Raw genomic sequence first — 22,607 nt, forward strand, 5'->3', positions numbered from 1 at the left:
AGCGACGAAGCTTAGGTACATTACGCTATGGCTCTCAGTCCTCGCTCTCCCCTCTGATTACCACCAAACGTTCTCCTTTCTTGCAGTACTTCGTTAGAGTAGAATTTGTAGAAGTTTCCTTGGCACGTTTTGGCAGATTTTTTGCTTCAGCCAAACATGGCCTGATTGCCATATGTTATCTTGTATTTTAGGGTAAATCCAAATACCATCTTGTGTCGTGTTTTAATTTGGGGAAAAGGATAGGCACAACACTCTCTACCTCTCTCTTCCCCCTTTGGAAAAATCACCCTTTCCCCTCCCCCACCCCCTTCCAGCCCCCCATTGGTTGAGCCACTAGTGTGCCCAACCTACTTCATTTAATTTTTTATTTTTTATTTTTATTTTTATTTTTATTTATTTTTTTTTTTTTTTTGGGGGAGGTGGGGTGTGGGAGTGGGTAGGGTTTGTATTCGGGGATGATCTTATTGTAACCAAACTTGGTGAAAAAATTGTGAACTTATATTTTTGCTTTATTAGTATAACACTTCTTTTTTTTAATGAGGTTAAATCCTATCATTTTACAGGGCAATTACAACCCTTGAATTTTTTTTTTTTTTTATTCAAGTCTGAAAAATGACATCATGAGAAGTTGTTTTTAAATTAAACATAAATTAATTTTGAGAATAAGACAATGGACAATCAAAAGATCCAAGGTTACAATATCTCACTTCACCACATTGGTAACAACAAGGTGCATCTAGGAGTGTCAATTGCAGGCCAGCACCGATAGACCCAACTGAGCCCAACATGTTTATGGCCCGATTAATAAACGTGTCAGGCTTGAGCTCGACACATGTATAAGCAGGTAGTGCACGGTGCAGCCACCTAGCCCGACGGGCACCTGACCGGCCCGACACATTTATAAGCTAGATTTGAACTGACTCCTTTAAGCCCGACTAAGCCTAACCCTTTTATAAGTATTTTTTTATTTTTTTAATATTATTTGCATTTAATGCTAAGGTTATGTGATATTTACAATTAAGATGGTGATGATTTTTATTTGAACATTCATCTTTTTTATACATTGTTTAATTAATTTGAACTTACTAAACTTGGGTTGTGTAGGCATAGTTTAATTGATTAGAGTTTTGTGGTGTTAAAGATCGAATACCTTAGTAACTTAGTTGTTTAGCTATCTTTGGCTTAATCCATTTTAATTATGGGATCTTTTTTGCTATGCCCATCTTTGCCTCATTTTATTGGTATTCCTCTTCAAGCACATTTAAAAGATTAATTTAAAAGAGAATCCATTTAAAGCTCGTTTAAATTTAAATAGGTCTATAGCTTAGTTAATGCCTATTTATGGCAGCCCAATTAAAGTCCGAGACCGACCGGCCCGATTATTAACAATACCATGCTCGTGCTAACTAAGCCCTTTTAGTTAAAAGGGCGTTCATGGCGTAGCCCTTGAAATTGGCTAGCCGAGACGGGCCCAGCCTGACCATTTGACACCCCTAGGTGCATCCATTAATTTAAAGGTTGATAAAAAATAATTTTGAATTTTTGTACTAGGCAAGATGCTTCTCCACTAGAGCAGTGGAAACACAACTTCAGCACAAAGCTTTTAAAGATATGGGTATTGTTGATGTAGATTCCCGTTTAGTGAAGATCTACAATCAACAGAGTAACTATGCCTCGAGGGGTGCTCCAGAAGGAGTCTTCTATGCCTAAGTCAATAATGTAATTGGGAAAGGAAGAAGGAGAAGTAGAGTTCAGAGTGTTTTGGTTGTGCACACCCTCAATTTGGCTAACTTTCCCTTTAAATATTGGTCGGTGGTCGTGCCTATTTGATGGTTGGTCACTTTCTCCTTTGATGTAGACCCAACCGCTATTGGTGGACAGGTCACTGTCCTGGTTGAAGTATCCAATCTCATAACAGTTAACTTGACCATAGTTACTTTTAGATCTGATAACTACCAACTCGACCATGGTTGGGTCAGTGAATCATTATTATGCTTACAAACTGTTATGGTTGTCACTATCCTATAAAGGGGAGAGGTATCTTGGTGACACGTGGTCAGTGGGGATAAGTTTCATAGGTGGGACACGTGGTCGTTACAGATGGCATTCTTTAGATAGATCGGTGGTCGTGAGGCTTTGGTCAAGGCAGATTTGAGGAGCAACCTTGTTCTTGGGGGACCAATTGGCTTCAACTGTGTGGGGATAACCAATGCCGTAGGGTGGCAGTAATAGTCCTTGGCTGGCTTCTGCCAACCAAATGTGGTTGGTGACATAACTACCTTATATTCGGCATATGTGTCCACTTCCTATTGGTTGACAGTATTTTGGTATATAATATGCCCCCCACTCCCTTGGGCATTAGTTAGAGGTCAAGGGAGTAGATCGAAGAGATGCTCTTAGTTTGGGTTGATTCGTCTTCTCGGTTTCGTGAGTGCTTCCCCTTATAGTGTGATCGTCTACCTTGATGATTGTCTATTAAGGTGATTCCTTGGCTCTTCTTGGTGCTTTGGTGTTAAAATTTCAAAATTAAGAAGGTTCCTTAAGGGTTTGTGGCTTATTTAATGCTGATTGATGTCACTTATAGTCAACCATGCCTCGAGACATGAGTTGTCATGTCATAGCAGTGGGAATCATTAACCCCCTCGATTCCCCTAATTACCAACTATACCTTGGGGAGATTCCGATTATATGGTATTGAGGACGTACACCTACCAAATCCATAGGGCGTGGATGGCCATCCTGAGGATTGATGGCCTTCCCTCATCCTAGTCGTTGCTGCCTGTTGGTCTTCTATGGTGTAGATGCAATATATGTTTCTTCATTGGTATAAGTGTATGGAGAGGAAGGGTTCTTATGATCTCTCACTATTCTCTGTTGGTTGCTCTCATCTTCTTTGTCTCTACAACTCTTTTTAGTAGTGCTGTTCCGCAAGTTCACCGTTGCTCTTCCCTGAGTTCTTCCATTGCCGTTCAATTCTTGCCTCTCGTATTTGCCACCTTCTCTATCACTTGAATCAGTAAGTTCCTTCTTTTTCTCTCTTTATAAAAGATTTCCTATTTCTTTCTACTCTTGGTATGGAATCCTCCTTGACCGCCTCTACCTCCTTTAATTTCGGCGACCATTCAAATTCCCACGCCGAAACCTCAATTCTAAGGTCCTCCCCAGGTATAAGACCTCCGCCCTATAGGCCTTGCACCAAGAAGATCCTTGCTTAGGGAAGTTCTAGGTTCAGTCTTGGATATACCGCAAGATTGGACCTACCATTGGATTGTCTGTGGATTAGGTGGCGTTTAGAATGTCTGCTAGGGAGTTAGAGAAGTTCAGGGAAAATTACCAAATTCGTGACTCGGTGGATTTGAGGCTCCCTGATGAGGGAGAGAAGGAAAATGGTAGTCGGGAAGGGGAAGCTTTCTTCTATGATTACTCATTTATGTTCAGCCCCCACTTCCCAATCCATGAATTTTTGTGTTGGGTGCTCTGATATTACCACATTGTCCTTACTCAATTCATCTCTGATTCTTAGGGTGCATATTGGGCTTCTATGTTAGGTGCATTAGCATAAAGAGAAGTCCAACCTTGAAGTTTTTTGTGAACGTCTTCATTTTGACTGGACACCCCAATTTTCTGTGATGGTTCTACTTCAACCATCGGGATAGAAAGCACCAGATCTTGGATTTCATGCCTACGTCTATTATGGGCCGAAGGACGAGTTCATTTTTGTAAATGACTCTAAGCCATTTAGTTTCCCCACTGTCTGATCGGTGGTGAACACAAGAGCGGCCCATGTGGTTCCTACCATGGGGGCCTAGGATTCGGACAACCAAGAGCGGTTGAAGATACCTATTCATGTAGTCATTGATTCTTAGCTTTCGGATCACTAGGTTTTGGCCAAGTATAGTCTTAGTCCTGGTGAACTCTGCTACAAGCTCTACTCTACTCTTCTTTTCTAAGTCATATTATTGACTTATCTCACTCTCTTCTTTTCTTGTTGTGTTTTCATAGTAGTGCCTATAGAGTGAAGCCTCCTCCTCTAGGCAATGGAAAATATTGGCCCGAAGTGGGCCAGAATGGAAAAGGGGTTGCTACCTTAGTGGCCTAAAAGGACGACCACACTATGTCCTCTGTCCTCCAATAGAAGGGCTTCGATCTCTCCTCTAATAAGCAACCCCTACTCATACGAAAGCATAAGCTTGATGAGAAAGATGTTGGCTCAAAGAAGAAGGGGACTATAAGTGGTGAAGGAGAAGGCTCTCGAGGGAACCTTCCCCCGAAGGGAGCTCATGGTGGTTCTACTACTCCTCCCACTGATTATGATTCCAAGATGTTGTTGTCTCCAGGGGAAGTGACAACAGACGAAGTCACTATTGTCTCTTCCCCTGATGTGGGTCGTGTGGACCCGAAGGTGGGGACGAAAGGGAAGGCTACTCCCCTTACTATGGGGCTACGTGTAAGCAATCCATTTTCAATGATGCCACCATGACCTGAGTAGTGGTGGTTGAGGGGGCTATGCCCAAGGATAAAACATATCTTTTGGGCATAAAGTTTGGTACTCTACTAGAGATGGGCTATGCCTAATTGGTAGGATTGAGTTTGGTCATTATCTTGTTGGGAAAATGTAAGGGTAATGATCGGGATTCAGCCCCCTTTCGGGCACATCTGTAGGCCCCACATCATCGCATCCCCTCCCAGAGATACGTGGGGGCCTATTTCATAGACGACCTCTTTCACTTAGGGGTTTGTAAATGAAATATTAGTAACGGTCCAATATCAAGAATTAGGAAACATAAGATATGGAGTTTCCTCCTAGGATTAGGGCCTAGGACCTAATAGATGAGCTCAATCCATTGAAAATTGCCCTAAAAGATTGGTCTGGTCTAGAGATGAGGGTAAGTGTCAAGTTACGAAGTTGGGAAGGTGTTAGGCACCTACTCCACCTGGTCGAACCGATCTTCCTACCAGATGCTTAGAAAATGAATATTCTCCCTATGTAATCCTTTGCCGCACGTAATTGCTAAGCTATCACTACACTTCCATGTACATTACGACATATGAGTTGAAAGTCAACATTTTGTCTACTGAATTAAGAGTTTATACCTGCACTTGACCCCTATTTCGGGTCAAGAGGGGTGGGCCCTTACTATTGCAGACACGATCTATAGTGAGTGTTCTCTCGGCTCAGGAAAAAGTGGTCTTGACCCTTAGCTTTCCTTCTTTGGAGAATTTGGTCTTCTCACAAGTCACAACCCTTTAAAGTTCCTATCAGAATTTTGGTAGAGTTCCGAGATTCTTGGATGATATTGATGGAATTTCCAAGGATCATGAAGGGAAATGACCTTTTAAGGCATTCCTAAAAGTTGGGGATTTTCCTGGATGTTTGGTATTTTTTTTATTTTTTGGATTTTGGCACACAAATAGAGGTAATTTGACTACCGAGTCTTTTGGCATATCTTCGGCTTGCAAAGGTTAAGATTGGAAAAAATAAAGGCTAAAAGGCTTTTCTCCACAGCTTAGGGCACTTCGGTAGTAGGGCAGCTCACTAGGAGAAGGGTAAGTAGGTAGGTGAAGATTCCTCTCTTTGGGATGAGTGCATACTCCCCTTTTTATAGATTTTTGAACCCAAAATGGGGTATTTTCATGGGGCCACCACTTTTTGGCCAAAACTGTGCAGGGTTGCCACTTGTTGGGCCCCACCACTTTTTCACAAGGCCACTAGATTTTCGTGGGGCCATGAGAAATGGAATATTCTCTGAATCAATCAAATGTTGACCAACCTTCCACAAGACTTCTGACTTTTGGGTGTGATCCCAGGAGATCTAGTAGTCTGATTTTGGCATACCATACGTTATTGGAATCGTATTTTCACGCACTATCCATCAGTACGGGTTTCAAGCCTCTTTTTGGCTTAAAATGGTTAAGAACTCACAAGGAAAGGCTTCTACCTATTACACCATGGGGATGTTCGGAAATCTTTTTTCATACGGTTCCTGCACTTTTGAAGAGTACTTGGACTCGACTCCTTAACGTATAATGTGTTACTACCGAATGCCACAATATTAGATTTGTACAGGTTAGAGTTTTGGGTTTTAGATGGATGAGTTTCCAAGCTGGGCCTAGTTGCTTTAAAAGGTTGACTTCTCCATTGATTGAAAGCATAGATCGTGTCCATATCCTATAAATCATCATAGCCGGGTGTGGATGGTAAAATTGGGTGTCTATAGATAAATATAATTGTTTCCTTTCTCTTATTATTTGGTATGCTTTCTTTCTTTAACAGGGGCAAGTCATGCTCGGTGAGGTGCTTATACGTCTAGAGTATTATCAACGGATGGGCAACAGTCATGAGAAGAAGTTTTAGAAGCCTAAGTATGAGAAGAAGTTTTAGAAGCCTAAGGCTAAGGCCAACGACTATGTACTCCCTATTGGACAACAATGAAAAATTTCAACAAACACACACTCCCAGTGAAATTTCAACAAACACACACTCAAAACCTGAACAAAATACATCTCTAATGGAGTTGCTAATAATAACCCTGGCCCCTATGCCTAGATGGGTCTACCAAGCACTAGTCAAATTTAATCTCTATTGGAGATAATGGTAAGACACTAGTCGTAACCCGCGCAGCCTATGCAACGACAACTTAAGCATTCAAACCCAATTTAAGCATTCAAATGGTGGTCTCGTATAGGTATGTCCCTATGATATTTAAAACCCTGAGGTTCCAAAGCCATGTAGCTGGCAACGGGAATTTTCAAAATTTTATCATTAAACCGTAAGGTTCTAAAGCCATACGGTTGCCAGTAGGGGCTTTCAATATTTTCTCTTCAAAACCTCAAGGTTAAAGCCATACGGATACCAATAAAGATTCCTCAAAATTTTATCCTCCAATAAGGTTCCGTAGCTATATGGCTGCCAGTAGAGATTATTGTTGTTTTTATATAATAGCCTGGTCTAATCTAGTTTCTATTTCTACTGATCAGGCAAAGAGTTGGAAGTGAGAAGCACCTCTAAAGGTTAGTTGGTGGTGGGAGAGTGCTTGGAGGTCAAAGATGACCTAATTTGCCAATGCACCTCCTGCCGAATTTACTAGAAAACCTTCCATGAGTAATGAAATCAAAGGTAAGTAGTCAATGAATGCTGATTATAGGAGCCTGACACAGAGTGTGGGCAGCTCGGATTGTTTAGCAGGCCACCGACAGGTCACCATAGGCTGGAGTGGAGTTGAAAAAATTGTATTGAATCTCTGTTGTCCATACTGTATCTATTATGTCAGATTTCAGTGGGCTCCACCAATTGAAATTAACAATTAATTTTATTTTTCAGTTTTAAGCTAGCTCAGCCAAACAGGCCTTAACGACCCTTTTGGGCTACACCATAGAAACCGAATTCAAGCTACTATTACCATTTTAAGTTGGGGTCTGTGCACGGGGTACTGTGGATTTGTACAGTTCAGTATAAGGGTTGTACAGAGGTGTATGCCTAGGGGTATACTATGTTTTTATTTGACTGATTGGTATACAACTGAATTTGGAACTTAACTTAGCCAGCGAGGATGCGCCGCTGAAGGGAATTTACCAAACACAGTTGAATTAGGTACTAGGTGAGTGGGTGTTGATTTTATCTAGTGGGTGTGAAATTAAGATGATAGAATTTGGCCAATAGTGTAGGGTTAGCGTAGAATTAATTTGGAAGAAGGGAAATAGCTTTAGGGATCCAATTCAGCTCCCTATAGCTGAAGTCCTAATTTTGAGACCCGAATTGAGACCCAATTGGTAGTAAGATTGTCCCAATAACCCTAGACTAATGGGCTTTTGCCAATTGGGAAAAATTGACTGAAATTGAAAGTGGGTTAATACCACACATATCCCCAATTTTGTTTGGGAATGGGCAAACAATGTAACTGGGTCATCTAGCCTGGAAAATTGAGAAATTGGGACCCAATTGGTTCTGTACCCTATGAATAGATTCAAATTGGAACTGTACAAAGGTTCCATTAAGTTTAATAAATCCAATTAAAGGGTAATTGTGTAGTGAATTGAGTGGGACAAATCTCTGTCTGCTCAATTGGACAGTAATCCCAATAAATTCCTAGAAAACCTAATTGGTACTAAATGAACGCAATTATCATTTAGAGGGGCTATAATCAGTCAAATTGACACCTCACCCATGTGGTACATAATATGAAGGAATTGTGGAACATAAATTCAGGACCGGAACCCGGGATTTGGTAGTGGGAGATTCGGACCATGGAGAAGGCAGAACTCTATTTTTTGCAGACCAATTTCGGCAGGTGGCTGTGGCTAGACAGTGGACATAGTCCAAACCTGTCGATGGGGGGTCCAAAAGCACTGCTGGAAACCCTTGTTGTTGCTATGTGATTTTTACTGCCCCGAACATGCATAAAGGACATATGGCAGAATTGAATCGCACAAGAAAGGGGGATATTTTGAAAAGGAAAGAATGGAGAGAGAGATTGTTTGTAGGGATCTCATATGTGTAAGGAACTCAACTTGGTCAGGCAAGGGCTGAAGAAAGTTATAGATTACCTTAACTTGGTATCGGGAGACCAATATTTAGTATCTTGATCATATTAGGGAGGTAGATAACTTATAGTTATGTGAGTTAGGTCAGATACCTACATAGGAGATAGAAAGCTAAATTGACCAATTAGGTTAATTGGGTGAGAGAGAGATACTAAACTAGGGTCAGTGCCTCTACTCAACAGTTGCTTCAGATTCCGATGAGGGAAGGATTTTAGGAGTGAAGCTGTCCTTGGACAATAAAAGAATAGAATTAACTCTAAAATATTGAATTTCTAAATTAGAAATCTAAGATACTCGACAAGGATATGCATTATTGAGAATCCAGCGGAAGGACATCTTCGGGTATCAAGGTGAGTGATTATTTGATTTATTTTACAAAGTGTTTCTATAATTTCATTTCAGTTTGCCCACGTGTAATGTGCTAGAATCCTTGTTTTGGATGTATTTTCTATTTTAAGTATATATATATATATAGTGCCATAGTTGAGTGATAATGATTGTAACATTGACGGTCTAAGGCATGGTGTGGCTGATGGAGGATTCTGATACATGGGTTCAGAGGCCGGTATTATAATTATGGTCGCACTTAGATGATTGGGTGCTATGGATTGCTGTGGATGCATGTAGATTGCATATAGTTTAGAACACAACCCAGTGCTATAACCCTTTACTAATAAGAGTTAAGGTATTGGTTAATCTCACTTGGTGGTAGGTCATGGAGGACTAATATGCCAAGATACGACATACTGTATCCTTAGAGGGCACAACATGGTACGATGTACAGTACACATGATTATCGGACAACATAAGAGACCGATGGCGGTGTAGGATTTTGGGACCATGGCTACCAGGGATATTACTATTTAAGGGTTGGTTAGGGGACTGAGGTTTTTCCTTGGACTGGCTGACTCTTGCTTGTAACTAGTTTGTATCTTTGGAGCCCAACGTACTAAAAAAGGGGATACCACCTTCTTATACCACTTATACCCATCATTGAGACCTAGTACTTATAATAGATATAATATCAGTAAATTAATCATGTGGTTATGCATATGTGACATCATGGTATGGTTGCTTTTGTGAACCTGTGTTTAGCATCATGATTGGATGTGTGTGCTTGCCTGTTCACCTCTCATTGGGCTTGTGAAGTTCACCCCAAGTGAATTTATGTTTTCAGATGGTGGAACCGGAGCTAAAGCGGACAAGTGATCAACAATGATTGTGAGGCCGTGTCTATGAGACACAATGGAGAAGATTGTGATTATTATTGAAATGATTGTAAGGTTTATTTACTTATGTAACCTATAGGAATAAATTTAATATTGGGCCTATATTAATGATTTATCATTGTAGACTTGATCACCACAATTTATATTAATTTATGAATTTTGTATGCGTACTTTGATTTGTAGTAGACGATTCCATAAATTTGTAAGGTAATAGACTGCTTATGTGATCCTGGTGGAGGTAAATTGACTAGGTTGAGAATCTAGTGCCACTGGGCCTATATTTGAGGTAGGGTTTGACACTTTTGCCATGATCAGACATGTGGAGGTCATTTTGGCTTGAAGAAGACTATAGCCAAAGTTTTGCAGTGCTGATTTTATTGGCCTAGTCTCTTCAAAGATGCATTTGAATATTGCAAGGCATGTAGTGCATGTCAATCTTTAGGCTGCATTTCTATTTCTGGAGGTTGAGGTTTTTTATGTTTGGGGCATCGATTTCATAGACCCCTTTCTGAACTCTTTTGGCAATTTATACATTCTGTTGACTGTTGACTGTTGACTATGTCTCAGAATGGATAGAAGGCATTGCTTGCAAGACCAATGACCATAGAGTGGTTTGTTAACTTTCTTAAGGAGAGCCTTTTCTCTCATTTTGGTACACATCGTGCTATCATTAATGACAGGGGCAAGCATTTTTGCAATAGATCGTTTGAGGCCCTCATGAAGAAATATCGGATCACCCATAAGCTAGCTACACCCTATCACCCTCAAACTAGTGGCCAGGTTAAGGTGACCAAATGTAGATTAAGAAAATTTTGAAAAACACTATCAGCCCTAATCACCAGGATTGGTCTCTTAGACTTGTGGACGCTTTGTTCAAGATTGATCTCGAACAATCTCCTTACCACCTTCTGTATAGGAAGACATGTCATATTCTGATTGAGTTAGAGCATAGAGCCTTTTGGGCTATGAAGAAGCTGAATTTTGATCTGCCTATTGCTGGTACTAATAGAGGAATCCAACTAGATGAGTTGGAGGAGCTCTGTAATGATGCCTATGGCAATGCTAGGATTTATAAGGCAAAAACCAAGGTTTTTTATGATAAACAAATCCTTAAGAAGTCTTTCACTCCTAGTGATAAGGATTCGCTCTACAATTCCCACTTCAGGCAAGTTGAGAACCCATTGAGATGGTCCTTATGTTGTACAAACTGTTTTTTCTCATGATGTTGTTGTGGTTTTGAACCCTAGCATTAGTGCAATTTTTAAGGTCAATGGTTAGCGTTTGAAGCCCTACATTGAGTTGTCATCTTCTGGTCTGGAAGAGGTCATGGATCTCCATGAGCCTCTATATTCATGATCATATATCTTAGGAGTTTGAACTTTGTGTGTTAAAAAATCTTTGCAAATACTCACGAGACACCACTTTTCCACTAGGGTAACCTAGGATTAAAAGCTTGTTGAACATACTAAGTGCATTCGTGATTCCTATGAAAGTGAATTAGTTTTTCATTTTTTTTTTTTTCATTATTTTTCTTTTCTTGATGTTTGCTTGAGAACTAGCAATTTTTAAGTTATGGAGTGATGTTTCCACTTTTTTTCGTATTTCCATTATTTGTCTAGTTGAAGACTGTAAACTTAGCACTTATGGGAGGTAACCCACCATTTTAATTTAGTTTTTTGTTTCTGTCCTTTAGTAATTTCTCCAGGTAAGGAGAGATATTAGGCGTAGTTAGGAGCTGATAAATGGTAGTCGCACTTTAATCCACGAGGTTGTATTACTCTCGCTCTTGTTTATCTTTGTTTCTCCCTTGTTCTTTATTTTCTATATTATGTGCATACCATTGGGGGAGGAAAAAAAATAAACACAATTTTCCCTTTTTGAGCATGAGAGTTTCATTTGCTTAAGTTATAGTTTGGATTCTGAGATTTTTAAATTCCTTTAACACGTAGTTACACATACAACACTAGTCTTCTATTGTTTGTTGAGCTTTCACTTGAAATTTTTGAGTTTTTCCATCTCTTGTAAGATGAAGATGTTTCAACGAATCTACGAACGTGTAAATAAAAAGTTAGTATTCATGCAATCAAAAAGATCGCCTTTTTAGTAAATGGGTCTTTTTGCCATAAGCATTGAGCTTTGCATCAAAAAGTTGGGATGATAGAAAAAAAATATTTGAGATATTGCTCATAGTTCAGTTTTGGCTTGTAGTCTATTTGGTTTGAGTTAATAAGCTCTAGGGGTGTTTTAAATTTAGTTTCTTAAAGCCATCTGGTTGAGAGTAATTGGCTTAATGCTCGCTACAAGGACCATTTAGAAAGCTTAAGAGGCTAGGACATTGCACCAACCTGAGTAGCATGTGTGGAAAAGAAAAGAATTGCATAAAATAAAAGAAAAAAAAATGGGCTGAATAAAGTACTTGAACATTTGAAGTGTAACTTGAGATGGGTGAACTTAAGTGTAAAAGTGAGAATTTTCTTGACCTGAAAGATTTATTTATGTTTGCGTTCAAAAAATTAACAAGCCAGACCGCATTTTATACATCCATTGTCGCTTTGACTGAGTATCTTGATTCTAGATCGACGATAAAATTTACTACATAATGTGATTTTCTTACATGTGCAAGTTCATGTGCATAAAAGATACTAAATGGGGGGAATCGATGCAATCTAGACACCAGTCTACACATGGATTGACTCATATGTAATCGAGGGAAAGATATGAAGAATTTTTACTGAAGCAATCAAGGGCAAAGGGGGAATTTCATCTCAAACTAGAAGTTTGAGAGGAGAGTAATAAATAAGAATCGAACAAGGGAGGACTTGCACAAGTTTGAGAAGAGAAGTGAAGGTGCATGATAGTAATTTTGAAAGTTGAGGAGTTCTCCGAAACATATTAGATATTGGGTTAGTTGCATTCGTAGTTTAAAATGATGCATCTTTAATTCTCGGGTCGGATTAGTACGGGGTTAAGATGGAGAGATATAGGTGAAAAAACCGTTTTTGATTAAGTTGGAATTTAAGTTGAATTTAGAATTTTAAAAAATAAATTCAACAATCTCTCTCCTCTCTCCCACACATTACTCTCTCTTTCCGATTCCTATTACTTCTTAGTTTTTTTCTTTCTTTCTTTCCCTCTTTCTTCTCTTACAAGTGTCTCTCTCTTTCTAAACTATTTCTAGCACTTTCTCTCCTTTAAAAACTTGTTTGAGATTTTAAATGTAACCGTAAGCATACGGATCAGTGTAGCTACGGGTCGAACTCAGCGAGAGCAAGCACTTTATTTTTATTTTTTTAATAATACGAAAGTGAACCTATTAATGGTTGTGATCTAATTCTAACTACCGTCCTAAACATATGTATCTAAAATAACGTCCTAACCATTCGTCATCTAAGAATTTAAAGACACAAGCCACGCAATTAAAATTAAATAAATAAATAAGTGAAACTAAACAACCCACGTAATTAAAAAAAATACTGAAATAAAAATAAAGTAAAAGAAATGGGATAAAGCTAGAGAGAGACTCACAAGTAGGTTTCTCTACTTAGCCCGAGGGATGCATCATAATATGAACTTTCCTACTTGACCAGAGAGTTACTCTTACAAGGGTTACTCTACTTGGCTTTAGGGAAAGGGAGACAATTAAAATAAAAGCAATAAATTGATGGTTCTATGGCTAGGAGGGGCAAAGCCAACACATACACTAGCCATGAATCTTGGGAGAAAGGGATAGCAATAATATAACGACTGAAATTAAAATCCTAAATTAAGAAAGAAAGGGTAGTCAGAAGAGGGAATGAGAGGGGGGAGAGAAGACTATTGAGGGAGCCTACTTACTTGAACTTCAATGCTTGAACTTGAAGCTTGGGTGATTTGAGATACTACCAGTACTAAAAACCAGATCTGGAATAAACTAAATCTAAAATTTTTAGTACTAGAGAAAACAAATCTTAAAAAAAAAACTGACTTGAAAAAAAAAAGATGCTCCATGGCTCGTGATCTTGTCACCTAGATCTAAGCCTAAAACTATAACTTTAAAAATTACAACTCAATTGCATAGATCATAAACATAAAAGGCTGAATAAGAATAAAAGATACTTGCATTAATTGACATAAAAAACTATTACAAAAGTGATTAAAGAAAAAATAAAGAAAAACTAAAACTAAAGAGAGGGAGAGAGGGAGAGAAAGAATAAAACTAAGCATAAACTAGAAAGTAAACTAAGGAGAATAATAAATAGGAGGGGGGAGGAAGGGGCTTTTATAGGGTTTTTTTTCTTACCTCCTTCCTTCTACAAACCTTCTTTAAGAAAAGAAAGAAAATAAAATAAAATAAAATCTTGATAAAAATCCTCATTCTCTGAGATATTGTGTGAGGAAAGAGAGAATCCGTTTCCAAAATTAACAAATTCTATTCCTTCCTTGCAATATTAACTAATATCTTGCAATCTTGATTAAATCATAAAGGAATCTCTGCATAGCATCTTTAAGATCTTGTGAGGTGGCAAGGAGAGAGAATAATCTTTAGGATTTTGTAGGAGAGAGAATGTGGTACCAATGAGTGGGTCCCACCTTTGGATTGGTTTTTGATTCACTTCAAGCACTTTCTCTTGTAGACTTGGAAACTGAAAAAAATAAAAAAATAAAAAAAAAATAAAAGTAGTACTATCCAAAGTGGGGCAAAATGTACACTTATATCCCTAAGATTTCACACATTATTGTGCTCATCACCTATATACAGGAACCTAATTCACAACTTGGGGGATTACTTTTAGAGAGATTTTTATTAAGAGTTTTTTTTCCCCCCCTTTTGAGCTGTAAGTAAAGACTGAAGTTGAAGTTTGTAGTTTTTAAAGCTTGGATTTCTACAGTACATATCCAATAAAGTATTTATTTATATTATTTTCTTAATTTCAGATTTAATACAATATTATGCCTTTTCCATCTTCTAGTTATTCTTGCCTCATCCCCATGGTGAACTAAATCCTCTAAACTTAGGGATTGGATGATGAGATGAAGAACAACTTGTAAGCAATTCATGCCCATTTTCTTAATTTTATATAACCAAACCCTATTGCAAAGTTAAAATTATGAATGTCATTGATTACCTTTCGTATGCATAATTTCTAACCTCTTATAAGTCTTTCTTATAATCTAATGCTATATATGTATTAGATAACTCATGTGATATATTAGATTAAAAATCCATATTTCCTATTGACCTATTTAAGCATGCGATATAGGGCTAAATTGTTTGTAGATTATTCATAAATTTCATAGTGGATTCTAATTCCTAAGTGCCTCTCCACATCATTATTTCACACATCCTTAGTGTTTGCATAATTTTAAGTTCATTAATTCATTATTGCCTTAATCTTAGTTTCACTTTATTATTGTACATTAATTAAGTCAATTTAATTTAATTCCAAAGTTAATTCTTACCTTTCACCATTATTAGTTTAGTTTACTTTAATTGTGACAGCTCCATTAGTTAGTGCATCCTTCCTAGGTTAAAATTGAAATTGTCATAAAGCTCACCTCCCTGTGATCGACCCGCATCTACACAAGACCTGTGCGTTTGTGGTATTACTTTATTTCTCAATCAAGTAGTATCTCATTGCGATGCACATGTGCTTGCTAGGTACAACGTCGTCGTGATTCGGAGATCACAACCCATGTGCCGAGATCTTCACACATTTCATGCACTTCCAAGTCTAGTGTCGTAGTGACAACATTGACATGGTTTACCTTGTGAACCTACATTCTTCTCCATGCACATGTACAATTTACCATACACCAGGAGCTCCCATAGTCAATCCCACATTAGCCAAACAACCAGCAACAGGCTTGGGCACAGTACAACAATAGTTCTGGGCAAAGAAACCTCCACCGGCAAGTCAGGTACCCTGACTAGCCATCCGGTGGCTCTAAATTCTGAGTTTTAAAACTTAGTCCAAGAGCCACTTTCTTCAATTCAAACTTGTAAATTGGTGAGAGTTCTACTCTGACTTGCCGCTCCAACCCTAGAGAAACCTACTTTGGTGATTTCCTCGCCATACAATGGTCCAAATAAGTGTGCTACAACAAATTTCTCAGTTTTACTATCGAAACCCTCTTTTTGGGACAAATAGTAACCTCAGGTAGATTTTTACTATTTTTCTTCAATCCACCCTATGCATATTGCTAATTTTGGTTTTATTTTTGTCCATGCATGTAGAGTCTGCACACTATATGGCTCATAGTAGAGCTACAAAAATTCCACAGGAACAAGTTGCCCAGATTCTTATGATGTTGTGTGGTTTTGGTCGCAAATTGATTAAGAAAATTGGGGCAAATTTTCAGTTAGGCAAATGGCTCTTGAGAGACCAATCATGACAGTCGACCTTCACTCTTTCGGAGTTCAACGAAGGTTCGAAGGCTTAGGATGGGAGGCTATGCTCAAGCCCGAGGAGCAAGCATATCCTCTCTTGGTGCATACCTTCTATTGTAACCTTCATGGTGAGCATTTGGGAAATGGAGAGTTCTGCATCACCAGTAGGGTCAAGGGAATAGATATTTCACGACTACAATTGAGTTTGGCTAGTTCTTTGGGGTCTCAAGTGAGGGTGATAAAGCTTATTGTGCCCCAAAAGACTGAGTCCCAGTATTTCTTGGCTGATGATGAACGTAGCCACATGATTTGTCACACCCCACCTCCACTCACCTAAAGGCTAGTGACCTGGACACACAACTGTATCTACAATCCATCCAGGATCTCCGATACATTACTCTAAGTTGCAATTTATTAATGAAACTAAAACCACAAGTATTTAATAGTCAATAGAATAATACTATTAATGAACTTCTAGTGATAATACCATATTTACACAAAAAAGTTTAACTTGCCTAAACATAGTTACAAGTGATCACCTCTTAGGGTTACATCCAATATTTATACCAAAATAAACAAAAATAGAAAATGACAACATTATCCTTAGGGTAAACCGAAGGCACAGTGATCACACATGCAACCATCCTCGTGTGCAACCAATTCCTCGACCCAAAGATTGTCTCCATAAAGAGCTGGCTTCTCAGAAGCAGTCACGGGATGGCTCCCTGGATCAACATCTAAAAGCATTACAACAAAATGGGGGAGCTTCCACGAATCCCAATGAGGGGTGGACATACAAGCAATCACATCCATATATGAAATGCAAAAGTAAGAAAGATGCTCAACAACACCAGATGAATGCGTATTAAATGAATGCAATATCATGATTCAGTTTATTATCACACAAACTTAGTCAAAAAAATCTAAGTCCATAGTGGATTTTAGAGCTATTGGAATATAGGAAGTATCCTCAGTCACGAATGTATATTATTGGTCCCCAAAGATATATGATAGTTGCGAGTCAGGAGTATATCGATCCCTACATGACTACTTCAGTACCTGATAAGTCCTATTAATAATCCCCATACATACCACAACACCAAAATCCAACCTTCGATGATGGGCATACCACAACATCGGAATCCAACCTTCGGTGATGGTATACCACAACACCAGAATCCAACCTTTGGTGATGGGTTTTATCATGACATTGGTACCCCCACCTTGATCACTGAAAATTCCCCAAACCTCAGTCTATCGGATTGTGGGATTAGCCAATACGTACCCCACAACTGGAAAAGGTTGTAGTACCGGGGTTATTCTCCTAGCCCGATGCAATTTAACATCAGACATGTCAAATTACAATCAAACTCACACACACTATTGACAAACTGAGATGGAACCCAACTTTCGATTACCCGGTACCTCACACTCACACACCCAGTGGCATAGAGTGTCAAAACTCAACCTTTGGTTACCCTGCACCCCAATCATCCATACACCCGCACACACACCAATATGCACATTCAATTTCATAATAGTAACAAATTTTAATATGCAAATGCTTATGATCATACGTACAAGTAAGTACGTTATAAACACTCCATAAAGCATTCACAACACCCACTGAGCTCGTGTTCCTACTTGTTGAGTATTGCCAACACTATTATGCTGAGTTGCCTCACTGCTTGACAACTCTATTCATAGGGAATACAAATGGTTTTCAGGTCAAGCTCTATATACTCTAAGTTCTCTTCTATGGTGTTAATCACAACACCATCTTATGGTTTTCCTAATTTAGGTAGGAGAAACATGTTAGGGTTAGTGTTTTAGGGTTAGAATTCATGTATACAACAAATGCAAACACTAATTAGCTTACAAATGTAGGTTAACAAATTTTAGGAAATCAAATTGGGTTTTCATGCATTGGGTCCTAGACCTAAATGTAGTCACCGCAATCCCTTAGGGCCCGTTTGGTATCGTTCTAAAAAAATGTTTCTGGAGTTTTTTCGTTCTATTGGAACGAAAAAACGGAATCTTCTGTTTGGTGCACTTATGGTCCGTTTTTATTTTTTTGGAACAAAAAGTGAAAAAAAAAACTGAAAAAACACCATTTCCCGATAAAAATCTGAAATTTTAAAACACCATTTTTTCGTTTAAAAACTGCGTTTTGACACAGAAACTAAAATTTTCGTTTTTGAAACGAAACGGCGTTTCTGGAACAGAAACGATACCAAACAGGCCCTTAGTCTAGGTCTCCTTCACCAATTGCCCAACCTATAGTTGAGTTAGGGTTGTAGATGATAGAGGATTTGATTAATTTAAAAAATTTGGGGTTTAGGTTACCCATTTTTTGAGAAATTCGATTGGGGCTTCATGCATTGGTCTCTAATTTCATTTATAATCACCCCAAATCCCTATTTTTGGTTTACAACATCTTTTCTCCAACACAGGGTTATATGAGGGTGGATGATTATAGGAGATTTGGTCAATTTCTCAATTTCTAAGGTTTTGGATTGCCTAAATTGGGGCTTGTCATGTGGGAGGTCTCTCCACTCAAATGTGAGTGATTTAATTAGCTATATTAGGTCTCATACACAAAATCCCCAACTCAATAAGTATATTGAGTGGGTGCCTAGAGAAGAGTTCGGTTAGGGTTTCTAATTTAGCTTGGGCAAAGAAATTATGTAAGAGAGAGAGAGAGAGAGAGAGAGAGAGAGAGAGAGAGAGAGGAAGTCACCTTTAATGGGTAGGTTACCTCCCTTGCTCCCTTGCTCTTCTTTTTCTTCTTCTCCTTTATCCCTTGTCTTGCTCTTAGCTTGGTAAGAATGAAATAAATGAGCAAGAAGATCTATTTATAGTAACTTAAGTCACTTAAGGATTTTGGGGGAAATAATAAGGTTTCCTAATGACTCATTATATGGTAAATAAAGTTTATTGAGGCTTGTTTGGAAAATAAATGGGTTTTCTCCCATTATTAGGTTAATTCCCTAATCAACCCTAGTGGACCCACCTTTGAGTGACCTAACACATTAATCTATTCATTGGTTGGTTATACCAACTATTGGAGGTAGTCTTAGGTGCCCAGGCCGCATGACCAAATAACCTATTTTGTTATAATATCCCTACCAATGTGGGTCGATTGTACCCAACATAGTTGGGGCAACTTCACCTTGTTGCATTGGGGGTTTTTGGGGCCTGTACAAGGTTGTGAGCCCAACTTCAGTGTAAATAGTTTCTCGGGTTCAGGTAAATCCCATTAATGGGAGAAGACTTATACTAATTTCCTTAGAGATTTATAACCCTTCCAATTGTCCTGCCATGAATAATACTTGCATGTGGGATCATTCCGTCCCTCGTGGCAAAAAATTGTTACTAGCCAATAATCTTTGATACTGTCTTTCTCTTATTGTTCATTTATAGTCAGTCACATAAAGAAAATTAGGACACATGTGTAACATGAGTGGTATAGTGATGGATGGAGGTGAAAATTAGGCTCTTTTCACCAATTGGCTTGAGTCCAAGGTCTTATGCCGCATAGTGCAATACAATCTCGCAACAACCAGCGATCACACGGTGAAGTTTTAGTCCTGCAAGCTTTCACATCCCTCTGCTTATATATTTGAGAACGAGTCAGCCTTACAAAAATCATGATGAGACACATGACGTACCATGCTAACCATCTAAATAAAGGACACATGTTCTATAGGAGAACCTTGACGAAGGTATTCCAACATTTTGGAATTAGCTTCGCAAATGAATAGCACAGTGGAGTTACTTCTACTCCATTTAACCGGGTTATTTTGAACAAGATGCATTTGGGACTATAAGCTAGTAGTGATGGGGAAGCACCTGTACCTGAACTAATTCATGAGCAGAATGAGGAGCACCAGCACATGGAGGAGGTCAATGTGGATGAAGAAGATAAGTCTGAGTCAGATTAGAACTCACAGCTTGAGGACACAGATAGAGAGGGTATACATGAGAATGTACCACATTATAAAGTCCCTCAGGATACTTCCACATTACCCTAGGGTAGTATTCTATAACCTCCATCACCAGTTAGGTTTGATCTGGTTACTTTTACGGCTACCAACCCTACTTCAAAGTTTGATGTTTTGTATCTACATCTTTAATAAGTGAGGTGAACATGATGAATGCGATGTTGTATGTAGAGCGAGGCTTCTCTCACATACACTCTTTGCACTAATGGTGGAGCTAAATGCATAGCAAGGGGTGTTGGTTGCACAAGTAAAGGGACCATTTGTGTTTCACTAGCTTGGATGGTAGTAGCAATTTGAGTACGTATCTCATTTATAATATCACATTGTTGCTACTGAATTCATTGCATCATATCATCCATGACAATCACATCCTGGCTGTCATACCTGGTGAAGTAGGGGAAGGAACTCCAGATACTACGACCTCAATCATGTCTTCACCTTTAGTTTTGAGTGATGGGGACCTATTTGGATTGGCCCTCGTGACACGGCAATGCCTTTACGATTTCGAGTCATCTCTGATAAGATTTCTCTTTGACGCCATTGGAAAATCTTCTTGTAAAATGAACATTTTGGTTAATTTTTCAAATTTACCAAATTATACCATTTGACTTCACAACATACTTTATATCTTGTATAAGAAGTAATTGAAACACAAAAATATTAGGGTCATCTGCTTAGCCCACTAGCAGATGGTACTAATTAACTAGCAAACCAGCAGCCCTAGGCGTTACAATTCCTAATTCTCAAATCTAACCACGTAGTATGTCCTTTACACTTGTATGGTTTCAGTTGATATTATCTTATTATTAGTATTATTATTATTATATATATTTTTTTAACTATGTACAAGCTTATGCTCTTAATGAAGTTATTACTAATGTTCAGCTTTTGCACGTAGGCTAGTCTCATAGGTTGTGTATTAAAACTGATTTATTTATCTTGAAGATTTTAAATTTAATCCTAATCACCACCAATATGTTTTAGGATCTTGTGCATTTGAGCATTAAGGTAGAGTTTCTCGCTCTGATATTACTCTGTCACACCCCACCTCCATTAGGCTAAGGTATGCCGCCGGAATATCCTTATCTAGTCAACCAAAATCATCGGGCTCACAGATGTGGTAACTTATCCACAGATGCCACAAAAATCAACTAAAATCCGAGTACTCATATAAAATCATACACTTACTATACTACTGGTGGTTCACTAATAATTACAAATATACAAATCTTATTTGAATTAAAAACCACAGGCTTTAATATTTACATCTTACACTATTCATAAATGTTTACATAAAAATAAATAACTGAAATAGCAGTAGCGACGTCCATCAGCATCCTAGTGTTCTGTAGACATGAGCCTCACAATTACCACTACAAATCCAATCATGGCTTAGCATCGGTTCCACCATCTAAAAAGAATAATCCACATGGGGTAAGCTTCACAAGCCCAATGAGGGGTATGCATGCAATCACACGCATAACAAATGATGCAATGCATGTTCCACACAGTTACATGATGTTACATGAGTTCATTTCATTTCACTACTTTCCCTTATCCATTACTGGGTACATATTTAGGTTTTAGTGTTACTGCAACATAGGTGGTATCCCTGGTCCCTGGAAACCCCATCAGTTACCCAGTGATATAAGCTAGTTGCGAGTCAGGAGCCTGTAGGTCCCAAGAAATCCATCAATCACTCATGCTGCATCTGCCTCTGTATAGTATATCGTACTACAGACATAGTATTCTCAATAAAAATACCACTCCATGGGGTTAGCCAGTACCTTACCCCCTACTGGCAAGGGGTGTAGCACTAAGGTTATTCTAAGTATATGCAATCTACATGTATGCATAAACATCAATAAAAAATACACACACACACCTAAGGGCACACGGTACTGGAACACCCTCGCCCACACCGTGCCTCTCACCATTCATAACCTCATCTCAACAGCATTCTCACTTTCCACAATCTCAACAACATATACTTATCAATCTCACATTCATATAAATAATAAAATTTAAAATTCACATTTATATGTCATCACACTATGAGCGAGCACATATAAAATTAAAGACAGAAACACTCCGCAAATTAAATCACTCAATCACCTCTCGCAGTCTCGCCTCTACGAGTCATGTATTATCGGTGTTGTCGTGCCACATAGTCTCACCGCTTGACGGTTCTATTCATGGGAAACAAAGGAAATTTAGGTATGGGGAAAAAAAGTGTGGAAGAGGTCTTGTTATAGGTCAATTGACCAACCAAAAAGGAGGTCTAAATTTGGTTTCAGACAGCTCACTAGTGGATGCTCACCGCTTAGAGGTGACCCATCGACTGGCTAATCGACTGATGAACCCGAGGGTTTAGAAAAAGCTACAGGGTGTACACTGGTGGATGCTCACCAGCTGATGGTCATCCTCCAGTGAGCATCGATCAAAGAGACTAATTTAACGGGGTTT

Source organism: Macadamia integrifolia, unplaced genomic scaffold (genome assembly GCF_013358625.1).
Source record: "Macadamia integrifolia cultivar HAES 741 unplaced genomic scaffold, SCU_Mint_v3 scaffold1661, whole genome shotgun sequence".
NCBI lineage: Eukaryota > Viridiplantae > Streptophyta > Magnoliopsida > Proteales > Proteaceae > Macadamia > Macadamia integrifolia.